General features: G+C 47.1%; 1 long non-coding RNA gene across 2 annotated transcripts in view; it reads left to right on the top strand.

Moving 5' to 3' along the window:
* Positions 1 to 7,911: 7,911 nt before the first annotated feature.
* Positions 7,912 to 18,181, top strand: part of LOC135975595 (uncharacterized) — a 31,403-nt gene continuing 21,133 nt past the window's right edge. The window contains exons 1-3 of one of the 2 annotated variants that reach the window (XR_010592526.1): positions 7,912 to 8,025; positions 12,209 to 12,283; positions 12,500 to 12,635. This is a non-coding gene — a long non-coding RNA (uncharacterized LOC135975595). Of the gene's footprint in view, positions 8,026 to 12,208; positions 12,284 to 12,499; positions 12,636 to 18,181 lie in introns of those variants that run through there. The other variant, XR_010592525.1, reaches the window with a different exon arrangement.

The raw sequence follows: 18,181 nt of genomic DNA, 5'->3' as shown, positions 1-18,181 counted from the left end.
CACTGAAGTCTATGGAAAAGGACAGGGGTGCTGGAACAGTTTGTATTGTGGGGGTGCTGAGAGAGCATAAGAACGGCCAGACTGGGTCAGACCAAAGGTCCATCCAGCCCAGTATCCTGTCTACCGACAGTGGCCAATGCCAAGTGCTCCAGAGGGAGTGAACCTAACAGGCAATGATCAAGTGATCTCTCTCTGGCCATCCATCTCCACCCTCTGACAAACAGAGGCTAGGGACATTCCTTACCCATCCTGGCTAATAGTCATTAATGGACTTAACCTCCATGAATTTACCCAGTTCTCTTTTAAACCCTGTTACAGTCCTAGGCTTCACAACCTCCTGAGGCAAGGAGTTCCACAGGTTGACCGTGGTCTGTGCCATTTGAACCAAACTGTAAACCCTGTATATGATGAAAAACACTTCAAGCCAGGGGGTGTGGCAGCACCCCTAGATCCAGCACCTATGGAAATAGGATGCACAGAAACTCAGACAATGAGGGTTAACAGTGTACACCTATCTTCCACAAAGCTATAGTACAAGTAAACAACACAGTATCCCAATTTATATGTATGGGGCAGAAGGCTCAGGGGTTCTGATGTATCACAGGGCCCACCCCCCATTGTTTCCCAGGGATCTGGGCGGGGGGGCCAAGGCCATCAGTGTATTGGTGTCTCTGCATTGGCCCCCGGAGAAACTGACAGCATAGCTCTGATGAGATTGCACTTGCACAGCATATTCCCCACCCCCTACTATGGTTTCTTCTGGGATCCTCCTTAAAAGCTATTCTTACTATGCAGGGTACTCTGTGGGGCAGGTAATACAGCCCTAGTCTATGCTTCCTTTTCTGGGCAGTTTCTGTGGGTCATGGCCAAGGAAGTGATAAGTATCGCTTCTGCCCAAGCCACTGCTCCCCCAGTCCCTTGCTCTTCACTCTGCACAGATCAGCAGAGAGGCCTCGGCAGTGTCTAGACAAAAGAGGCCAGAGCCACAGAGCCCCGCTGTGCTGGGGGGAAGGTCTGTGCATACACCCACGCTGGCTTCGGGACGCTTTGAATAATTTGACTGTCCTGTCATTGGTTCCTGGCTTCACTTGAATTTCATTGTCTGCACAGAGGTCACAGTGCTGTAAGTTTCCAGTGTCACGCTATATCTGTGGCCCAGTTGACCTTATATATAAAAAAAGATCAATACAGTTGGCAGAATGCACCTTTCTTAAAATAGATGTTTTGGCCAAGCCTAGCATTCCTGCATCAGCAGCAAACAGAGCAGAGTCCAAGAACCAGCGGGTCATCTAAAAAAAATTGGTCTCCATGGGCAAGGAGGCTGGGAATAACGGGTATTTATAGGAGTGACACTAGCTGCAACACTGCAGCTATTCGTGTCATTAAATCCAAGCTCATGGAGTAGTGCTCAGACAGGACATTCCAGCCACAGAGGCCATGTCACTAGGATCTAGTTTAGCATCTATATGGCAGCGTCTCAGGATCAGGGTAAAAACCACCCCTTTCCAGTTGAGGGGGCTTGTTTAAAAATTATTAGCTGGCGTGCTTTTCCCAGTGGGAATCAGTGTATTGCGTGCTGTGTGCTGTGGGGGTGGAGGATGAGAAAGGGAAGGAGGTTAAGCAACAGGTGCTTAGGCAATTTCCTGTGTCCCACCCTGCTACGATACTGAGGAAATAGTCCCCTGTACAAGATAATTTACTGGTCAGTGAGCAACAAATCCCCAAGGGCAGGAGTACACTGTGTAAATCAAAGACAGTTATCTCCCATGTCTTTCTATGCAACAAAGAAGACCATTGTAAAATACGCTTTTACGTTAGTCACTGGAGTCAGTGGACACGCACCATTGCTGTGTGAGGGTGGTATTAACCTTTTGTAACTCTGACCTACGTCATGTAACCGGGGCCAGGAAACAAGACTTAGTCTTTTAGCAGTAGAGAAACATTGTTCCATCAGAGTTTGTTGATTTGGCAAAATCAGAATATTTTGCAGACAGTCCAAGGGACCCAGGCATGGTTTCTTGCCAGTTTGCCTGCCCAGCTCCACGACAGTCAACCTGCTAACCCGGGGAGCCCATGGCTTCCGGAGTCCATGACTCTGTGGTTCCATTCCCTGCTGGAGAATTTGGAAGTTTGTGGGGTTTGCTCCTAATCAGAACAAAACAAAATGTCAAAGTATCCCCCACCACAAAACCTCTCTAGTAAGTACTGTACAGAAGCCTCAAGTCCAAAATTAAACTATACGAGGGGTTCTCCAGCTCTCTTACTCTGCAGTCCATTTTGCAAGAGATGTTTTTAAGCGTCTGTCTCCCTTCCAACACTCAAAACTTGGGTCTCACCCTTCATTATGCTCTGCAACAACAGGGGCTCCTACAGGCCAGTCCGACAACTACCAAACTGCACTGCAGTGGCGTTCAATACGTTTCTAACATTCATTATCTTGATTTAAATAAAGAGATGTCTATCAAAGGTTCCAGGTGCCCTAACACCTAGATACAATAAAATCCCAGCAACCTTAAAATGATCCTTTTAACCGGAACTCAGAGTCAGCCCTCTCCAAAAACTCTGACTCATACATTGTGCCTGGAACTGCTTCTCATGCTGGTTATTTTGGACCAAGATCTCCTTATCCTTATTCCTTATCCTCTAGATCTCTTTAGAGCCAGGGTGGCCGTTTCTATTAGCCTAATGAAGTAAGATACAAAAAAAGGGTAAAACCTCTCTTACTTTTCTCTTCTTCTTAGGCCTAAAAGGTTATTCTACACATTTGTAGCTTAAAAGTGTCAGGAATGCCACATCTGGTCCTTACTTTGGTGGAGGACCTACTGGGTGTTGCAGCATACTTATTGTGGGTGTTCACTCCTTGACGAGTATCATCTTTAACAAAAGACATCCTCTTTTTAAAGTTTTCCTTGGCTTTCTGAGTTAAAAATAGCTGTTTGAAAAACAGTTTTGAAACTGGCTGACTAAGAATACCTCCCCCGCTCAATGGCTTAACTTTAACTCTCTTGACTCGTGTCCTGTCAACCCTGAGATACGTTATGGTATCTGCAGAACTAATCAAATCATGGTGACCGGTATTTCCATCGTCTTTAAAAGCAGGCACCCTCTCCTATTTGAAGTGGCTCTAGAATATCAACCTGCTTGTTACTGGAGGAAATATTTATTACTTACTTGGACTCAACCACAGAATCAGTTTTATGTCATTTTTAACTGGGGCCAGATACGATAGGAGACTTCCATTTAAGCTATAATGCCATTGATGCAGAAGGTGGCCCATAGCATAGCATACGTGCAGGGCATGCTAATATCCTGATGGAAGCGACTCCCAACTGGATTATATAAAAGGCTCTCAAAAGGGAAGGTTAGCAGGAGGACACCGTGAGAGTGGGTCACTCACCACACTACAAGAAATAAGAGCTTTCTAGGAGTTAAGCTGCCTCCCTGGTTTGTTCTGAACCCACGTCTGCCTGGTCCCATTCATTTCAGGGAATTGTTGTTCTGATTTACAGACACTCCACAATGGGTTGTAAATGATTCTTAAAATTAAACGGCCTCAGCAGCACAGTGCCCATGCAAAGGGAGCGTGGCCCATGCTCTGCAATCAATAGCCTGTCAGCCGTGACGTTACACCTCACCACCAGGTGAAGGTAGTCGTTATTGAAAATGTTTACCCAGGTAGATGAATTGCTATAGCTTGTCCAGCTGGAAATGTATTGTCAATAAAAAATAAAAAGAGGATAAAGTTACTAAGCAGTAACTGCCTCTACATAAGCAGATCAACGTTATCCTGATACTGTATGAAAGCGAGCATGCTTCTATCAAATCAGTTGCGTGGCTATGAATCCTTAGATCAATTTAAAAATAATTCCACTTAATGTACAGCATAGACTTGATTCCCACTTTGTTGGAGCACTCAGTGTAATCCAGTTTACTTCAGTGGAGCTACACGGATGTAAAAACCAGGGTAACACCACTAACGTTTGCAGTGGTCCACTGATTTGGCACCAGTGTGACAGAGCAGAGAATAAGCCCCGTAGCTGTTTCATTAGCGGAACGCTGGCCAGGTGAGACTGAGTGGGACTCAACAGGACATGGCACTGCATTGTGCCATTCTGGTGACAAGTCTGCTGTAAACCTGGCTTCAGGCAATTAAGCCAGGTTTATGGCTGTTTTACATCACCTGGGCAGTGCAAAGCACCCAGAGACAACCAGTAAGTGTAGCCCCATATTTAAGTCACAGAGCTTTCTCCGTGTGGCCTGTTACCTTAGCAAACACTTCCTGCAACGGCAATATCACGAGTCTTTTCCTCATAGTTATTCTGGGCCCTGGAAGGAGACAATTTACCTGAGAGTCCAACTCCATCATCCCTTGGGCAGGAGGAAATCTCCGTTTTGCTCCCGAAGGGATGCATGCTGGTTTTTTAGGGTGTCTTGGTTCCAAGCAGGAAAAGCCTTTTTTTTTTTTTTACTAGTGCTAGAGCCCTCAGGGAAAGGAATTCATTAGCAGCTCAGGTGGTAATTTACGAGATGCTTGTTTTACTTACACCATCGTAAATCTGGATTCATTTCACTAGAGTCAATGAAAATAATTCAGATTTATACAGGGGTTAGTTCAGAACCTGATCCTCGGAACCTTGCTCAATAAAGTGAGCTGGGCCTAGAAAAAACAGTTCCAAAAATCTCACTGAAAGGGGCTACAGAAGTGCAAGATGTTACATTGTAAATGTGAGGCTTGTGCCCTTAAAATGGATGCATTTGCAAATTTCTGTCATAATTAAGGAGGCCCACTGAACATTTGGCCTTGAAGGATATAAGTTTTAGCCCGCGAGCAAACACAGGGACAGCAATATTAAATAATCCCTTTAACGGGAATAAACGAAAAATGAATTTGAAAATTGGCAAGCTTGGGAGAAATGATCTCTCACAAGAGGCTACAGAACAGCTGAAGTCTCAGCAAGATCATTTGCAATGTCTTGGCAGTATCACACTAGTTGTTCTTTATTACCGTAATTCTAAATCAAATGGAAGTCTCAAAGGAACAGATAATTTTCAGAGTTAATAATGTGCCAACAGGTCTTTCAGCTAGGAAAGCCACTGACAGTTTATAAACAACTCCTTAGCGTTGCCATTGGTTAATAGAAATCCCTAATCAGCCATTGTGCAAATTAATTTAAGTTCAACCAAAAAAATGTAAACGAAAGTCCAAGTCCTAATACCCACGCTATGCATCTAAGACAAAGGCAACCATCAATACATCCTTTCCAACAGCAGAGCACAGAATAATTTCCAAAGTTTACGGAACATACAAGCAGGAGGTTCAGTTCAGAGAGAAAATTCTGGAGTCTTATTTTTAACTCTGGATTAAATTTGCCTTGCTCTTACATGAGTACAACTCCCATTGATTTCACTGGGCAAGCACAGGGCTAAGGCCTCTGTCCTGCACCCATTGATGTCAGGGGGAGTGTTACTATTAACATCAGTGGATGCAGAATCAAGCCTTACAAGAGACAGAAATTTGGCCCCTGGCCCTGTCAGTGCCTCCCTGTTGAAATGAAGGACTCTGACATACTACACCAGAGGTGGGCAAACAACAGCCCGGGGGCCGCATCTGGCTCTCCAGATGTTTTAATCTGGCCCTCGAGCTTCCACCGGGGAGCGGGGTCCTGGGCTTTCCCCGCTCCGGTGCTCCAGCTGGGGAATGGGGTCAGAGGCTTGCCCCACTCTGGGCGGCTCCCGGAAGCAACGGCATGTCCCCCCTCTGGCTCCTATGTGTAGGGGCAGCCAGGGGGTGCCACACGCTGCCCACGCCCCAAGTGCTGCCCCAGCAGCTCCCCTTGGCCAGGAACCGTGACCAAGGGGAGCTGCAGGGGTGGCGCCTGCAGCCAGGGCAGCGTGCAGAGCCACCTGACCATGCAGGAGCTGGAGGGAGGACATGTTGCTGCTTCTGGGGGTTGCTTGAGGTAAGCCCTGCCCGGAGCCTGCACCCCTGACCCCCTCCCGCCCTCTGAACCTCTCGGTCCCAGCCCGGAGCACCCTCCCGCAGTCCGAACTCATTTCTGGCCCCACCGCAGAGCCCGCACCCCAACCCCTAATTTTGTGAGCATTCATGGCCCACCATACAATTTCCATATCCAGATGTGGCCCTCAGGCCCCAAAGTTTGTCCACCCCTGTACTACACTGTTCAGGGAGGAGAGTAATGTTTGAAAGTGCCTTACAGGACTGAGCTGTTGAACTATACAGTATGGTTCAGGTTTCAATTAAGAAAATCCTGTAATCTGTCATTAAGATGATTAAATCTCAGATGTGTACAGTATTTTAACTGTATAGTGAACAAGAAACCCATTATCACCAGAAAGCAAAAGCGTGTCCTAAGGACATAGGCCCAGGTCCTGTGCTGCAGCCCACCTCCCGAGCCAGCTTTGTGTCTCCCAAATTTGGGGCTCAGTCAAGGTCTGCCTGGTCCCCAGTGTAAGAGAAGCTCTGCTATATGGCCCACAGCCCCCTATGGGGCACGCTGCATCTCAGAGCTTTGACTCCATGTTGGGGGCTGTGTGAATGACTGGTATAGCGCTCCTATGCCAGCTTGATACCAGCTGGGATGGCTTCCTGCATGTTGAGGAACTAGGCAGCTTTTACATCAGCTGGAGTATAATGGGGGAAAACCATGAAGGAGAATCAGGGCCATAACATTTCCTGATAGTAACAGAACTGGAGAGACTGAATCCACAGTATTCGATGTAAAGGATATTTGTGGCAAGATAGAGCATTGCAATGCCCAACTTTTAAAATCAACAGTCCCAGGTGAGGCACCCAGGCGCCCTGTACAATGCGTGGGGAGAGACAGAGGCCTAAGGATGGGACTCTCAAAAGCCAGCATGCTGAGTGGGAAGCTGTCTAAGCTAGCCACTAGGAAACACCAAGGAGCGGAGTCTGGCCTAAGCCCTGTCCCACAGAGGGAATTAAGGTGCTTCTCACAACTCAGGATTCAGAGCTGTGAACCCGCTGGAGCCAGGCCCCTAAGCCAGGTGAGCCCTTACTCTCAAGAAGCAGTAATGCTCCTGCCACCCACCCCTGCAGTTATTATACCCAACAGTTAGAGCGCGTAGCCAGGACACAAGTTCAGATCCACATGCTGTGTGATGTGACCAGGGCCTTGAACCCAGGTTTTCCACTGGACTACAGGATATTCAAGGGTGGGGCTGGCTTGGTCTCTCCTGTTTCATGGGTATAATTCAATGAATTCACTAGAAGTTTTGTTTGTGGCAATGAGGCAGGACTGTAAGTTGAAAATTGAGAGGCTGTCATAACAACAAGTAGCCAAAGGACAAAATAAAGAAGCAGGTAATTAATAGCAAAGACAGACCCTTGCAAGAAAGCGACCACCAGAGAAGCATGTTTGCTACTTAGGCTAGGACTTTGGTATGAAGTGGGCGTATCATTCTTCCCTGACACAGGATGGAAGAAGTGCTGTGTGCAGAGAGTGTTAGTGTTGTGGTGTTGATTTGTCCCTGCTTTGGACAATGTGAGTTTTCCTGAACCCTTCATTATCTTTTTTCCCTTTGTGAGGTAGTTCACCTTCCCTGGTTCTTAACGTCTCTCAGGAGGACTAACAGGCTGGTGTGAATCCCTTTTTAGGTGGAGTAATTTGACAGCTCTTTCTCTTTACAAAAAGAGAGCATGCCACTGCATATGTTTGTTTATTTTATTATTCCAGTAAAGTATATCAGCAATAGGAAAATTAACAGAATAGTTAAAAATAGATCAGCTAAAAACCATCCCACCAGAGGGTGGCAGGGAAGGAGTTAACTCTCCCCCTCTGGGTAGATGGAGTATAGTGTGTCCTCCCACAGCTGCAGGGATTTGCAGAGTAGCAGGGCTGGGCCAGCTGCAGAGAAGTAATTACTGTGCCCCCTCACCCTGCCGGCTATAAAAGGGAGGAGGAGGAAGCAGTGGGAAAAGGTACTTTAGGAAAAGAGTTAAAAGGTAAAGGAGGAAATATCTGTTTTGTTCCTGAAGGGTGCAAGGTAATTTTAAAATTACCTTTACTTGGGTAGGGGGAAGATCCTGTTGTATTTGTGACTGGGCCTGTGAGAAGCTGGCTTTTTCTGTGCCCTACCTGAGGGTATTACTCCACCCAGCACTGCAGAATCTGCCCCTGCTTTGACTAGCAGTCCTGTACTGCTGCTAGGTAAGGTTCCAGGTTAAGCCTGGGTGGAGGCAGTAGCGGGTGGTGCTCTCAGGCTAGGTATTTACATAAGGAATTTCACAGCTACTGCCCCCTACCTTAGATTGTGCCATTTTGTGCCTAATATGCCCATCTTTTCCTTTAGTGAAGGGAAGGGATGCACTCAATACCTTACAGGATCATCCCATTTGCTTATATTGCCCATTTAAACATGGCCGTGGGAGAGATTCAAAATGGCTCTGAGTTAAAGCAGGGGCAGGGCAGGTGTGCCTTGTGTTAGCTGAGGGTATGTCTACGCAGCAAAGAAAAACCTGTAGCTAGCCTGTGCCAGCCAATGTGGGCTTGGGGGGCTGTGGCCCTGTCTCATTGCTGTGTTGATATCTGTGCTGCAGTGGGAGCTGAGACTGTAGGACCCTGTGAGGTGGGAGGGTCCTAGAGCTCGGGCTCTAGCCTACGCCCAGAAGTCTCCACTGTGGTGAAGTAGCTGGAGCCGGTGAGACTAAGTCTGCTGGCACAGGCCGGCTGTGGATTTTTCTGCCCTGTGTAGACATAGGGGGCTAGCTCTGTCAATACAGCTCAGTGCTGACCTGTGGCAGGCCTGCTATTCTGCTCTGTGGCCCCTTGTGAGGAGACATTGGTAACTGTGCAGGAATCGGGGTGTGCTTGTGTATTAGTCACAAGAAGGGAGACTAGGATGAAGCTGCTCATCTCGGTCCCATTCTATTTAGACCCCATCCCTAGAAAAGAGGCCTGGTGGAAAAAGGAAAATAATCCTAGTGACGCCAAGAAAATGTTGGTGTAGAACATAGGACGAGGGAGAGACTCCCTGCCCTCAGACTGTGAGGTAGAAATGTTGCCAAGTCAAAGGAGAGTTGTGCCTTTGCCGAGATATGCAGGTGACTCCTGCCGCTGGGCAGGGTATCTGGCTTTGCCCCAGTACTGGGGCTGGGCAGGGTAGCTGGCTTTGCTGGTGCTGAATTTCAGGAGGGAAAGTGAGGGGCCATTTGAGCTCAAACCCAACTATAGCCACCCCTCTCCATAATTGTGTATTAAGATAGGGGTGAAGAGAGTTCCTGGTGCAGGGCTTTGTGGATGTGGACTGCCCCTGTGACAGGAGACCCTTTGTACCCTCTTCAGCCCTGCAATCACCAATCACAATTCAAGGCTCTGAGAAACAGGGCTGTCTAGCCAGTAACTATTCTAGGACTGTAGCCATTTTGCCCACAATACTTGCGCTGTCAAGAAGGAAAGCTGAAAGTGTTTAATTAAAATCTTCAGTATTCTGGGATCCTATGTGTAGGGCGCTACCAAATTCCAGGTCCATTTTGGTCAATTTCACAGTAATAAGGTTTTTTAAATGGTAAATGTCATGATTTCAGCTATTTAAATCTGGTGTAATTGTAGGGGTCCTGACCCAAAAAGGAGTTGTTGTTGGGGGAGGGGGGTTGCAAGGTTATTGTAGGGGGGGGTTGTGGTACTGCTACCTTTACTTCTGTGCTGCAGCTGGCGGTGGTGCTGCCTTCAGAGCTGGGCACCTGGAGAGCGGCGGCTGTTGGCTGGGAGCCCAGCTTTGAAGACAGAGCTGCCGCCAGCAGCAGTGCAGAAGTAAGGATGCCATGGCATGGTATGGTATTGCCACCCTTACTCCTGCGATGTCTGCAGAGCTGGGCACTCAGTCAGCAGCCACCACTCTCTGGCCGCCCAGCTCTGAGGGCAGCAGCGCAGAAGTAAGCGTGTCATGGTTCGGTATTGCCACCCTTAGCTCTGTGCTGCTGGTGGTGATGGTGCTGCCTTCAGAGCTGGTCAACAGCCATCACCCTCTGGTCGCCCAGCTCTGAAGTCGGTGCAGAAGTAAGGGTGGCTGCAACCCCCTAAAATAACCTTATGACCCCCTCCTGCAACTCAGGACCCCCAATTTGAGAAATGCTGGTCTCCCCTGTGAAATCTGTATAGTATAAGGTAAAAGCACACAAAAGACCAGATTTTTCATGGCTGAGAATTAGGTAGGCCCCTACCTATGTGTAAACCAAAAGTTAGGTCTTGAAGTGCTTCGCTAGGCACCTCCAGACAGATGTGAGCCCTAATTCTTTCTTCCTTCCAGCCAAGCACAGCACAGGAATGATGGTGGGGGAAGAGGACAGAGTTGGCCTTATTTCCTTTGCCCTCGCAGAGGGGAAGAATGGGGATAGGAGCACTCCCTGACACAAGATAAAGCAGCCTTTGGGGTTGCTATGGCCTAGGCTTTGACACCGCCAAGAGGCAATATGGTGTAGTGTATAGACAGGCCTGGATTAAAGGATTTTGGGAAATGGGGGGGCCTCCACCTACCATGAATTGGACAGCAAAGTGCCCCCCCAGACCTCCAAATGTCCCTCTCTTTCCCATTCCCCACATAGACCCCTGAATGCCGCTCCTGGTTCTCCACTTGCCAAGTAACTCCCTGCTCTCCATGGTCAGTATACAATGCCTGCATCTGTAACTTTCACTCTATGCATCTGAAGAAGTGAGGTTTTTACCCATGAAAGCTTATGCCCAAATACATCTGTTAGTCTTTAAGGTGCCACCAGACTCGTTGTTGTCTGATATGGTGTCACTATAGTCATTTTATTTTCAGATCTGGCTTAGTTTGGTAGCAGAAATTAGTCCCCTTTTTTCCCTTATCAATCTGCACGAGGGACTAAGCATTGCTCCCTGCTAAATAATAGTCCCACGTACAGCCCCACAGTCCCAGTTCTCTGGTGGTGTCACCCCAATGGAGCCAGGCTGCCTTGGTCAATGGCTGCTCTTAGAATTGGGGAGAGGCTTCCCTGGCAGCAATGTAGAGAACCAGAGTAGTACAATACAGGTGGGAATGGTGGGTGGAGAAATCTAAGTGAGGAGAAGCTTAAATGCTAAGAAAAGAGGGGAAGCCAGTACAGGAGCTGATGACCTCTTCGGGGCAGCAGGTGGGTAACATGATAATAGCTGCTGTATTTTTGGATGAGATTGAAAGGGGAAGGGTTGGCAATTGAAAGCTGGAGGAAATGTCTATGGATGGGAGGTGTTCCTTGGTTCTGAAAGGGAGCCCTGAGGCATCTCTGGGCTCAGACATGTGGTGTACACGTGACAGATGGGAGGAAATCCTTTTTGGGGGTAGAAATGTATGGTTTGTTTATCATTCTTGCCATCTGTCCGGTGGAGATTGTCCACCAAGGACTGCACCTGACTTCCATTGGAGTGCGAATGAAACAGCCTTCATTGACACAGCCTCTAGATCCAGTCTGCCCATTTTAGCAGGGGGAACACAAACCATTACTCACTCTGATGGGTTTTGTAATGGTGCTGTACAAGACAGGCTTCCTGGAAGGCCTTAACAGAGGGTGGGTGGGAAAATCTTTTCTATGCCCTTCACTCTGCGCCCCCCACCCCCAAGAGTTGATAATCAAGGTAACCTACAAAAGGGGGCACTGGGCTTCTTTTTTCTGCTTTGATGCAGAAGAGGTCCAAGGGGCATAGTAGGTGTTTGTCTGCTGTTATCTTAGATCTTTAGCTTTGTCAACCTGGAAAGATTCTGGCCTGGCCTATGCTAGCAATTTTCTGAAACATCAACTACTGTCCTAGCTTCCCTGGGGACAGCACTAGTGGAGACTCTGGGCTAGTGTATTAAGTGTCCTCAAACCCTGCTCTGATCTCAAGTAGCATCTTTGGTGCACAAGCACTGGGCTTCTCCTCTGGCACTGGATGCCCCAGCAGAGCTCTCCGAACCATCGGCCTCTTGCACACTCTGCTCCCTTCCCTAAGCATGCCATATCCCTGCCCTGCTCCCCACGGTGCTCACCCCCTTTTCCCGGGGAGTCCCTGTGCAGGGGGGCTGGGGATGAGTAGGGAAGCAAAGTCATCAGAAAACACTGGCTTTTAGTGTCTGCTTTGCTAAATTCAGATGCTTTAAGTTGTGTACATAAAATGCATCTAAAGCAAACAGTTGTGACCCAACCTGGAAAACTGTATTTGTTTTGGCCCTTTCTAATCTCTTCCTTCCCTAGATCTTTCCCTAAACCACATGGATGTTGTAAAGCCAGCTGGAAGCACTGGTCTCTGTTCGCCATTTCCTGACACAGGTAAGCCCTAAGACTACCATCCAGCTAATGGTCTTATCAGCGTAGCTTAAAATGACCAGAATCTGCAACACGTGGAATTTTGCTGTATATCCCTCCATAAGCTGACAGATAATAGGTTTTTTGGGGGGGAGGAAACAATTTATAAAGGTTTGGTGTGGGAGTTGAATCAAATTCCTTGTATAAGGAACACTAGAGGAAATGTATCTTTATGTGCAGCTATAGGGACCATGCCTCACCCCTATGAGCAGGGACAGAACCCTGGACCTTCACACCCAACAGACTTCTACTTCGTGAACTGAAGGAGCAGCTCCTTCCCTAGGTGAACAGCATGGGGGACAAATCTCCCAGTGGGTTAGACAGCTATTTTCTAGACAGCAGGAGAATGTTTGGGACCAGGATTGCTGGGTTCTCTTCCTGGCTCTGGAGGGAAGTGTGGTTTAGTGGTTAGATGGGATAACCAACTACATATATTAGGCAGGGGTAGAGTCTTTAGTCTGCCCTGTTAGAGATCTGGATTCTGTTCCCAGATCTGCCAGAAGTGACCTTATGCAGCGTCTCAGTCAGCTTATTTGTGAAATGGGATGACTACTTGTCTGCCTGCTTTCTAAGATTGGACAGCACGTGGCTTTGCTCTCGAACAAGGGCTCCGACATGCCCAGAGATATAAACAGCAGAGACTTGCACTCCTATCCTGGATCTCAGCCCCTTGCACCTTTCCCTAGACCATAGGGCATTTTATGGGGAAGGGAGGAGGAGTATCGCTCTATCTTAAGAGAGAGGCATCAATGAAAACTGGCTTAAGGGGAAGGACAATTCTTCCTGTACTATGGCAATAAGAATTGTAGGAGTGACTTTGCCTCTTCAGACTTGAGTGTCTGTTATAGATCTGTTAAATCTTAATTCCAAGAGAAACCATTCATCTAGAATGACTGTTAGTATAGCAAGTATGCTGTGCCTCTTCATGCCAGCTCCATAAGCTTCAATGTATGCTCCTCTGTCCCACCCTATGGAGGACAAGCTACACAGAGGGGAATGAGCACTTTAGGATAAGATCCACTTATTGAGTTCTGTTCCTATTTCCTTCCCCTTTTCCTTCCCTTCCACTTTAACATACTGCTAAGGGATCTCTTTACATGGTGGCATTTGCCAGGCTTCAAAGTACTGCACGGTGGGAGATGTAGAAGGACAAGCTTACGCTCCTGTCGTCTTGCAGGGCATTGACTCAAGGGGGTACTTTTGCAAACGAGGTATAGAACAGAAGTCTGTCAGTTGAGCCTGGTCTCTCTCGGATTCTTTTGGCATGCACTCCATCTATTACTCGTTCTTTTATAGACTATCCTAGTCACCTACACGCTGCTTTCCGCAAAGCAGCGTCTCCTCAGTGTTCCCAGGTTTTGCCTGTACCTAAAGGTTAGGTCAAGACCGTATCCTTGCATAGCTATGCCTGTACTGTAGGTGTAGCCTACACCGATGGAGAGGGTTTCCCATCGGTGTAGGAACAATACCTCCCCAATCAAAGATGTCTACGTTGACAGAAGCACTTTTTTCTGTTCTGCGCCCCTCCCCCCACCCCCTTTTAACTCCTGACCAATATAACTTTTAAGTGTAGACCAAGCTTTACTACTTTCAGGGCAATGGTGGTCCTACAACAATGGAACACCCCTCCCCTTTTCTGTCAGCATAGGCTGTGTGGAAGTTGGGGGGCGGGGGGGGGGGAAGCAGACAACTTAGTCTTTCAGAAAGAGCAAAAGTTAGGCTAACTTTAATAGCTAATAACGCGAGACGTTCAAGCAGGGCAGTGGGGAGGGGGAGAAACTGTAACATGCTGTTTTTTGACCTTGTGTTAAATAAAAATAAAATGCAGATTGTAGCATAAATTGCTGAAAAAAGTAAAATAACAGGAAGGAATATGTGTAAACAAAATGCAGTTGTTAATCATTACTGTATGTCACAAAAAGTATAAATGCTTGTCTTAATTGTTTATCTAACTGAAACCTACCTCGGAAGGGGAAACTCTACCCGTGTGTACTCCCAACTAACTGCAGTTGCTCAAAATAAACTGCCTCTGGTTTGTTTTAACCCCAAAGAGTAAAAACTCGTTTTTCTCCCACAGGGGTTATGCTGGGCTAGCTATGCTGGTGTAATCTCTGTACTGTAGAGACTACCTTAGATGTTCCGGAAATGTCACCTAGCCATGACTTTGGTTTTGTTTTTCTCCTTTATTGTGGTTTGGAAGGTGGGCTGAGAGATGGCTAACTATTGCTGGGCAGAGTTACATGTGCATGGCCTTTTATAAATTAAGGTTCCTGTCCCAAGGAGGTTAAATGAGTCTGCTCCTGTAAATAGAAATACTCCATAAATAGAGAATCAAGTCTTCAAAGACTAGGTTGTAAGAAAAGAGGTTAGGTTGTCAACATTCTGCAAATTGAGATTTGGATTTTTAATTCTCCTCTGTTGGCAAAGTTGGTCTGGATGTGACCTGGGCAGAGAATTAGAACACATTTGGCTAATCAAAAACATGCAGATTAAAATTTAGAATCTACTTGTTCCCAGGCTCCATTTCCCGTGAGATTCTTTGCCTCTTTAGCACGACCTTTGCTAACAAAAGGCATGTTGGTTATGGAGAAATTGAAGCCCTAATCCTGCAGCCTTTCATGTGAGCAGTCCCATTAGCATTTAATACCCTGGTGATAAGGACTGTGGAAATACCCAGACATTAAGGGGATTACTCGTTTGATTAAGGGATGCAACATTGGCCCTAAAGTCATAGGCAAACTGACCTGATGCTGCAGCTTGCTCCTTTCCATTGCATACAGTTAAACAAGGCGAGAAGCCACTGAAATCACTATCCCGATCATCTTTTTGTTCTCTTTGTGCAGCACCTTGCACAATGAAGTCCTGGTCTCCCAGGTGCTACAGTAATATGAATAATACCACCTGAGGTCAAAGAATTAACACTAAAGCATTTTCCATATGTAACTAGGGTTACCATTTGTCCGGATTCCCCTGGACATGTCCAGATTTTTGAACTAAAAATAGCGTCCGGGGGGGAATTTGTTAATGTCCGGACTTCCCTTCCCCCCCCCCCCCCCCCATGCAGAGCACGCGCGGCTAACAGGGCAGCCGGATGGTGCCACTTACATGGGGCTCAGACAGCGAGAGGGAATCCCTCCTCCCCCTGCAGCAGAGCTCGCTCACTCCCTCCCTGCATCGCAGATCGGCTCCGGCGGTCTGGAGCTCCTCCCCCGCTGCTGCCCAGCGGCTCAGGCAGTTCCTGAGCAAGCTCCCAGAGAGACCTTAGGTGAACCGAAGGCCAACAACAAGGGAGCCAGGGGGTTGGAGAAGGGGCAGGGAGGTTCTGGAGGGGGCAGTCAAGAGACGGGGGGGTGGGGGGGGGAGGGTCAGGAGTTCAGGGGGGGCTTTCTGGGGGCGTGGATAAGGTTTTGGGCAGTCAGGGTACAGGTAGGGGGTAGGGTCCCGGGGGGCAGTTAGGGGCAGGGGTCCCAGGAGAGGGCAGTCAGGGGACAAGGAGCGGGGGGGAGGGTTGGAGGTTCTGAGGGGGGGTGGGAAGTGGGTGGGGCAGGGGTGGGGCTAGGGCGGAGCTCCTCCCGTCCTCTTTTTTGCTTGCTGAAATATGGTAACCCTATATGTAACACTGTTTCCCAGTGTTTTTTTAGGAAGCCGTTCCCACTACCTAGGAGTGGGAGATGAAGTGCCTTTGCAAAATTATATTCTACATCTTATTTTCAAATGATATCAAGTCTTCTTGAGATTGTTACTTCACTTCAATTAAGAACACAATTGGATGTTGATAAGAATGGGAGAGAAGACAAGGGGAAGGGAATATTTCCTTATGGAGAACATTATTTTCCAAGGAAGGCAGATAATGTGTATTTTTTTATTTTTTTTTATTTTTAAACTGCTTTCTTATTGTGTTTGTTAGTGGCCCTCCTAAAGCACATTGCAGCTTCCAAAGACTAGCACAGTGAACAGGGATTGTCCCAACAAAATGTGGATTGTAAGAGACCTACTGAAGTCAATCCTTTATTTTCACTTCTACCAAATAATGGATGTTCTGAGGCCCTAAATGAAGAGGCTACTGGCTTTGATTGCATTTCAAAACTACTCTGTGCTTCATGCTAATTGTGTTCATGTCAGGCTATTTGTTGAGTTTTCACATGGCTGAAGCAACAGAGGGTCCTGTGGCACCTTTAAGACTAAAGGTGCTACCCCTCTGATACTTGACACATGGTTGAAGTTAACATAATGCCCAAATTTAAATCAATGAATGGACTGTTTGCCCTATATTGTTTCCTCTCCTGGAGCGTGGCTATCCCTCCTATGTACAAGCTAGACTGCATGTTCTCTATTTACTGGCTTGCAAGGGAATGTGATTTTTGTTTGGTATGATACCTCATACCAGGTCTTATTTATACAAATTCAAGGGTTGTCTAAACAGATGTATGGAGGAGGAGAACTGAAAAGGCTCATTTCCCCAGGATGTTCTGATCACTTATCTCTCCCACAGCTGTAGCCTAGGGGACTTGGTCTTTCAGCCTTCAAACTCCATTTACCACAATCCCTGGCTCTTGAATCAATACTTCTTGTTACCATTAAATAATCCACACACAGGCTGCAATGAGAACTTGGATATCTGGATCACTCACTATAATCCCCACTCATATGCTTTCCCTTTTTGAAAGCTTTTAACCTCGCCCTTTCCTCAGGAATTCTACTGACTATAAAAGGCCTATGCTGCTTGGCCTTATAGGAAACCTGACTGCTAGCTCATTAAGCATTAAAGTGGGAACAAGCAAGCACCGGCTTATCTGGGAGATGAATTTTGTTTGCATTAATTATGGAATGTATTGGCTTTAACAAACAGCCTGTCTAAGAACAGAACCTCCTTTCAACCTGTAAGAAAATGGGTGGAGGAAGCCAAAGGATCAGAACTTGCTTCTGGGGGGAGAAGTGTGCATAAGATTCGTTTGTGCAAATCAAGTTTTCCCAACTGTCCTTAAATTGTAGTTCCCTAGGGAACAGTTAGGGCTCTTATGTGGATACACTGGCAAATGGTTGAGTAGTGTATTCTCACCAGTACTAATCCAGTCTGGACCTATGGCAGCTGGAAGCCATTTCTCCAGAAGCTGCTGGAGACTGGTTTCCAACATGTTCACATCTAAAAGTCACCAACACCATGCACCATTAGCTACCCAGGGCCAAGAACTGACTGGGCATGGAGTTAGCCGCTTGTGTCCTGAGTTGGTTCCTTCAGGTCAGACCTGAGGTGCAATGACAGGGTTATAGAAGTGAGGTTCTTAGTGGCAATGAATTGGCTGCTGTTCCTTCCCTTTGCAGAAAGAGGTCATTCCTCAGGGCTATTGATCCACCATTCATCAGCACCAAGTGGCTTTAACTGTCGGTGTGTGTGGATTGGGGGGGGGGGGGGGCGCGAAGGGGGGAGGAGCCATCTGGTCCCTGTTTAACCTTTATGCTGCACAATCACCTTAAGAATTAGTCAACATGGACCTGACCCCAACTGTTACAGAGCTCCTGCAACTCTTAACCTTAATGGGAGTTGTAGACTCCTAGCGCCTACTTGGTTTTAATCCTGTTGTATGGGTATTGATCTTAAAGGCCCAAAGAGTTAAGGGTGTTTATAAACTCTCTCTGACCAACATTAAACACTGGTAGGCCAGTGTGGAGTTATTTTTAAACCGAGCCCTTGGTTTTACATGGCAAATGCCCAAAAGCCTTCATTCAATTTGCAAGTTTATTGATTGAATATAAGAACAAGAAATTAAAAAGTATTTATATTGAAACGGATTATAAAACACTCAGGCCTTATCAAAGGTCTTTTGGAGTCAAAATCAGTCTTATTTTCAGAGCAGCCTTTCT

Source organism: Chrysemys picta, chromosome 14, assembly GCF_011386835.1.
Source record: "Chrysemys picta bellii isolate R12L10 chromosome 14, ASM1138683v2, whole genome shotgun sequence".
Lineage (NCBI taxonomy): Eukaryota > Metazoa > Chordata > Testudines > Emydidae > Chrysemys > Chrysemys picta.
Note: the sequence above shows the minus strand (reverse complement) of the source record. Positions and strands in the feature narration are given on the sequence as shown.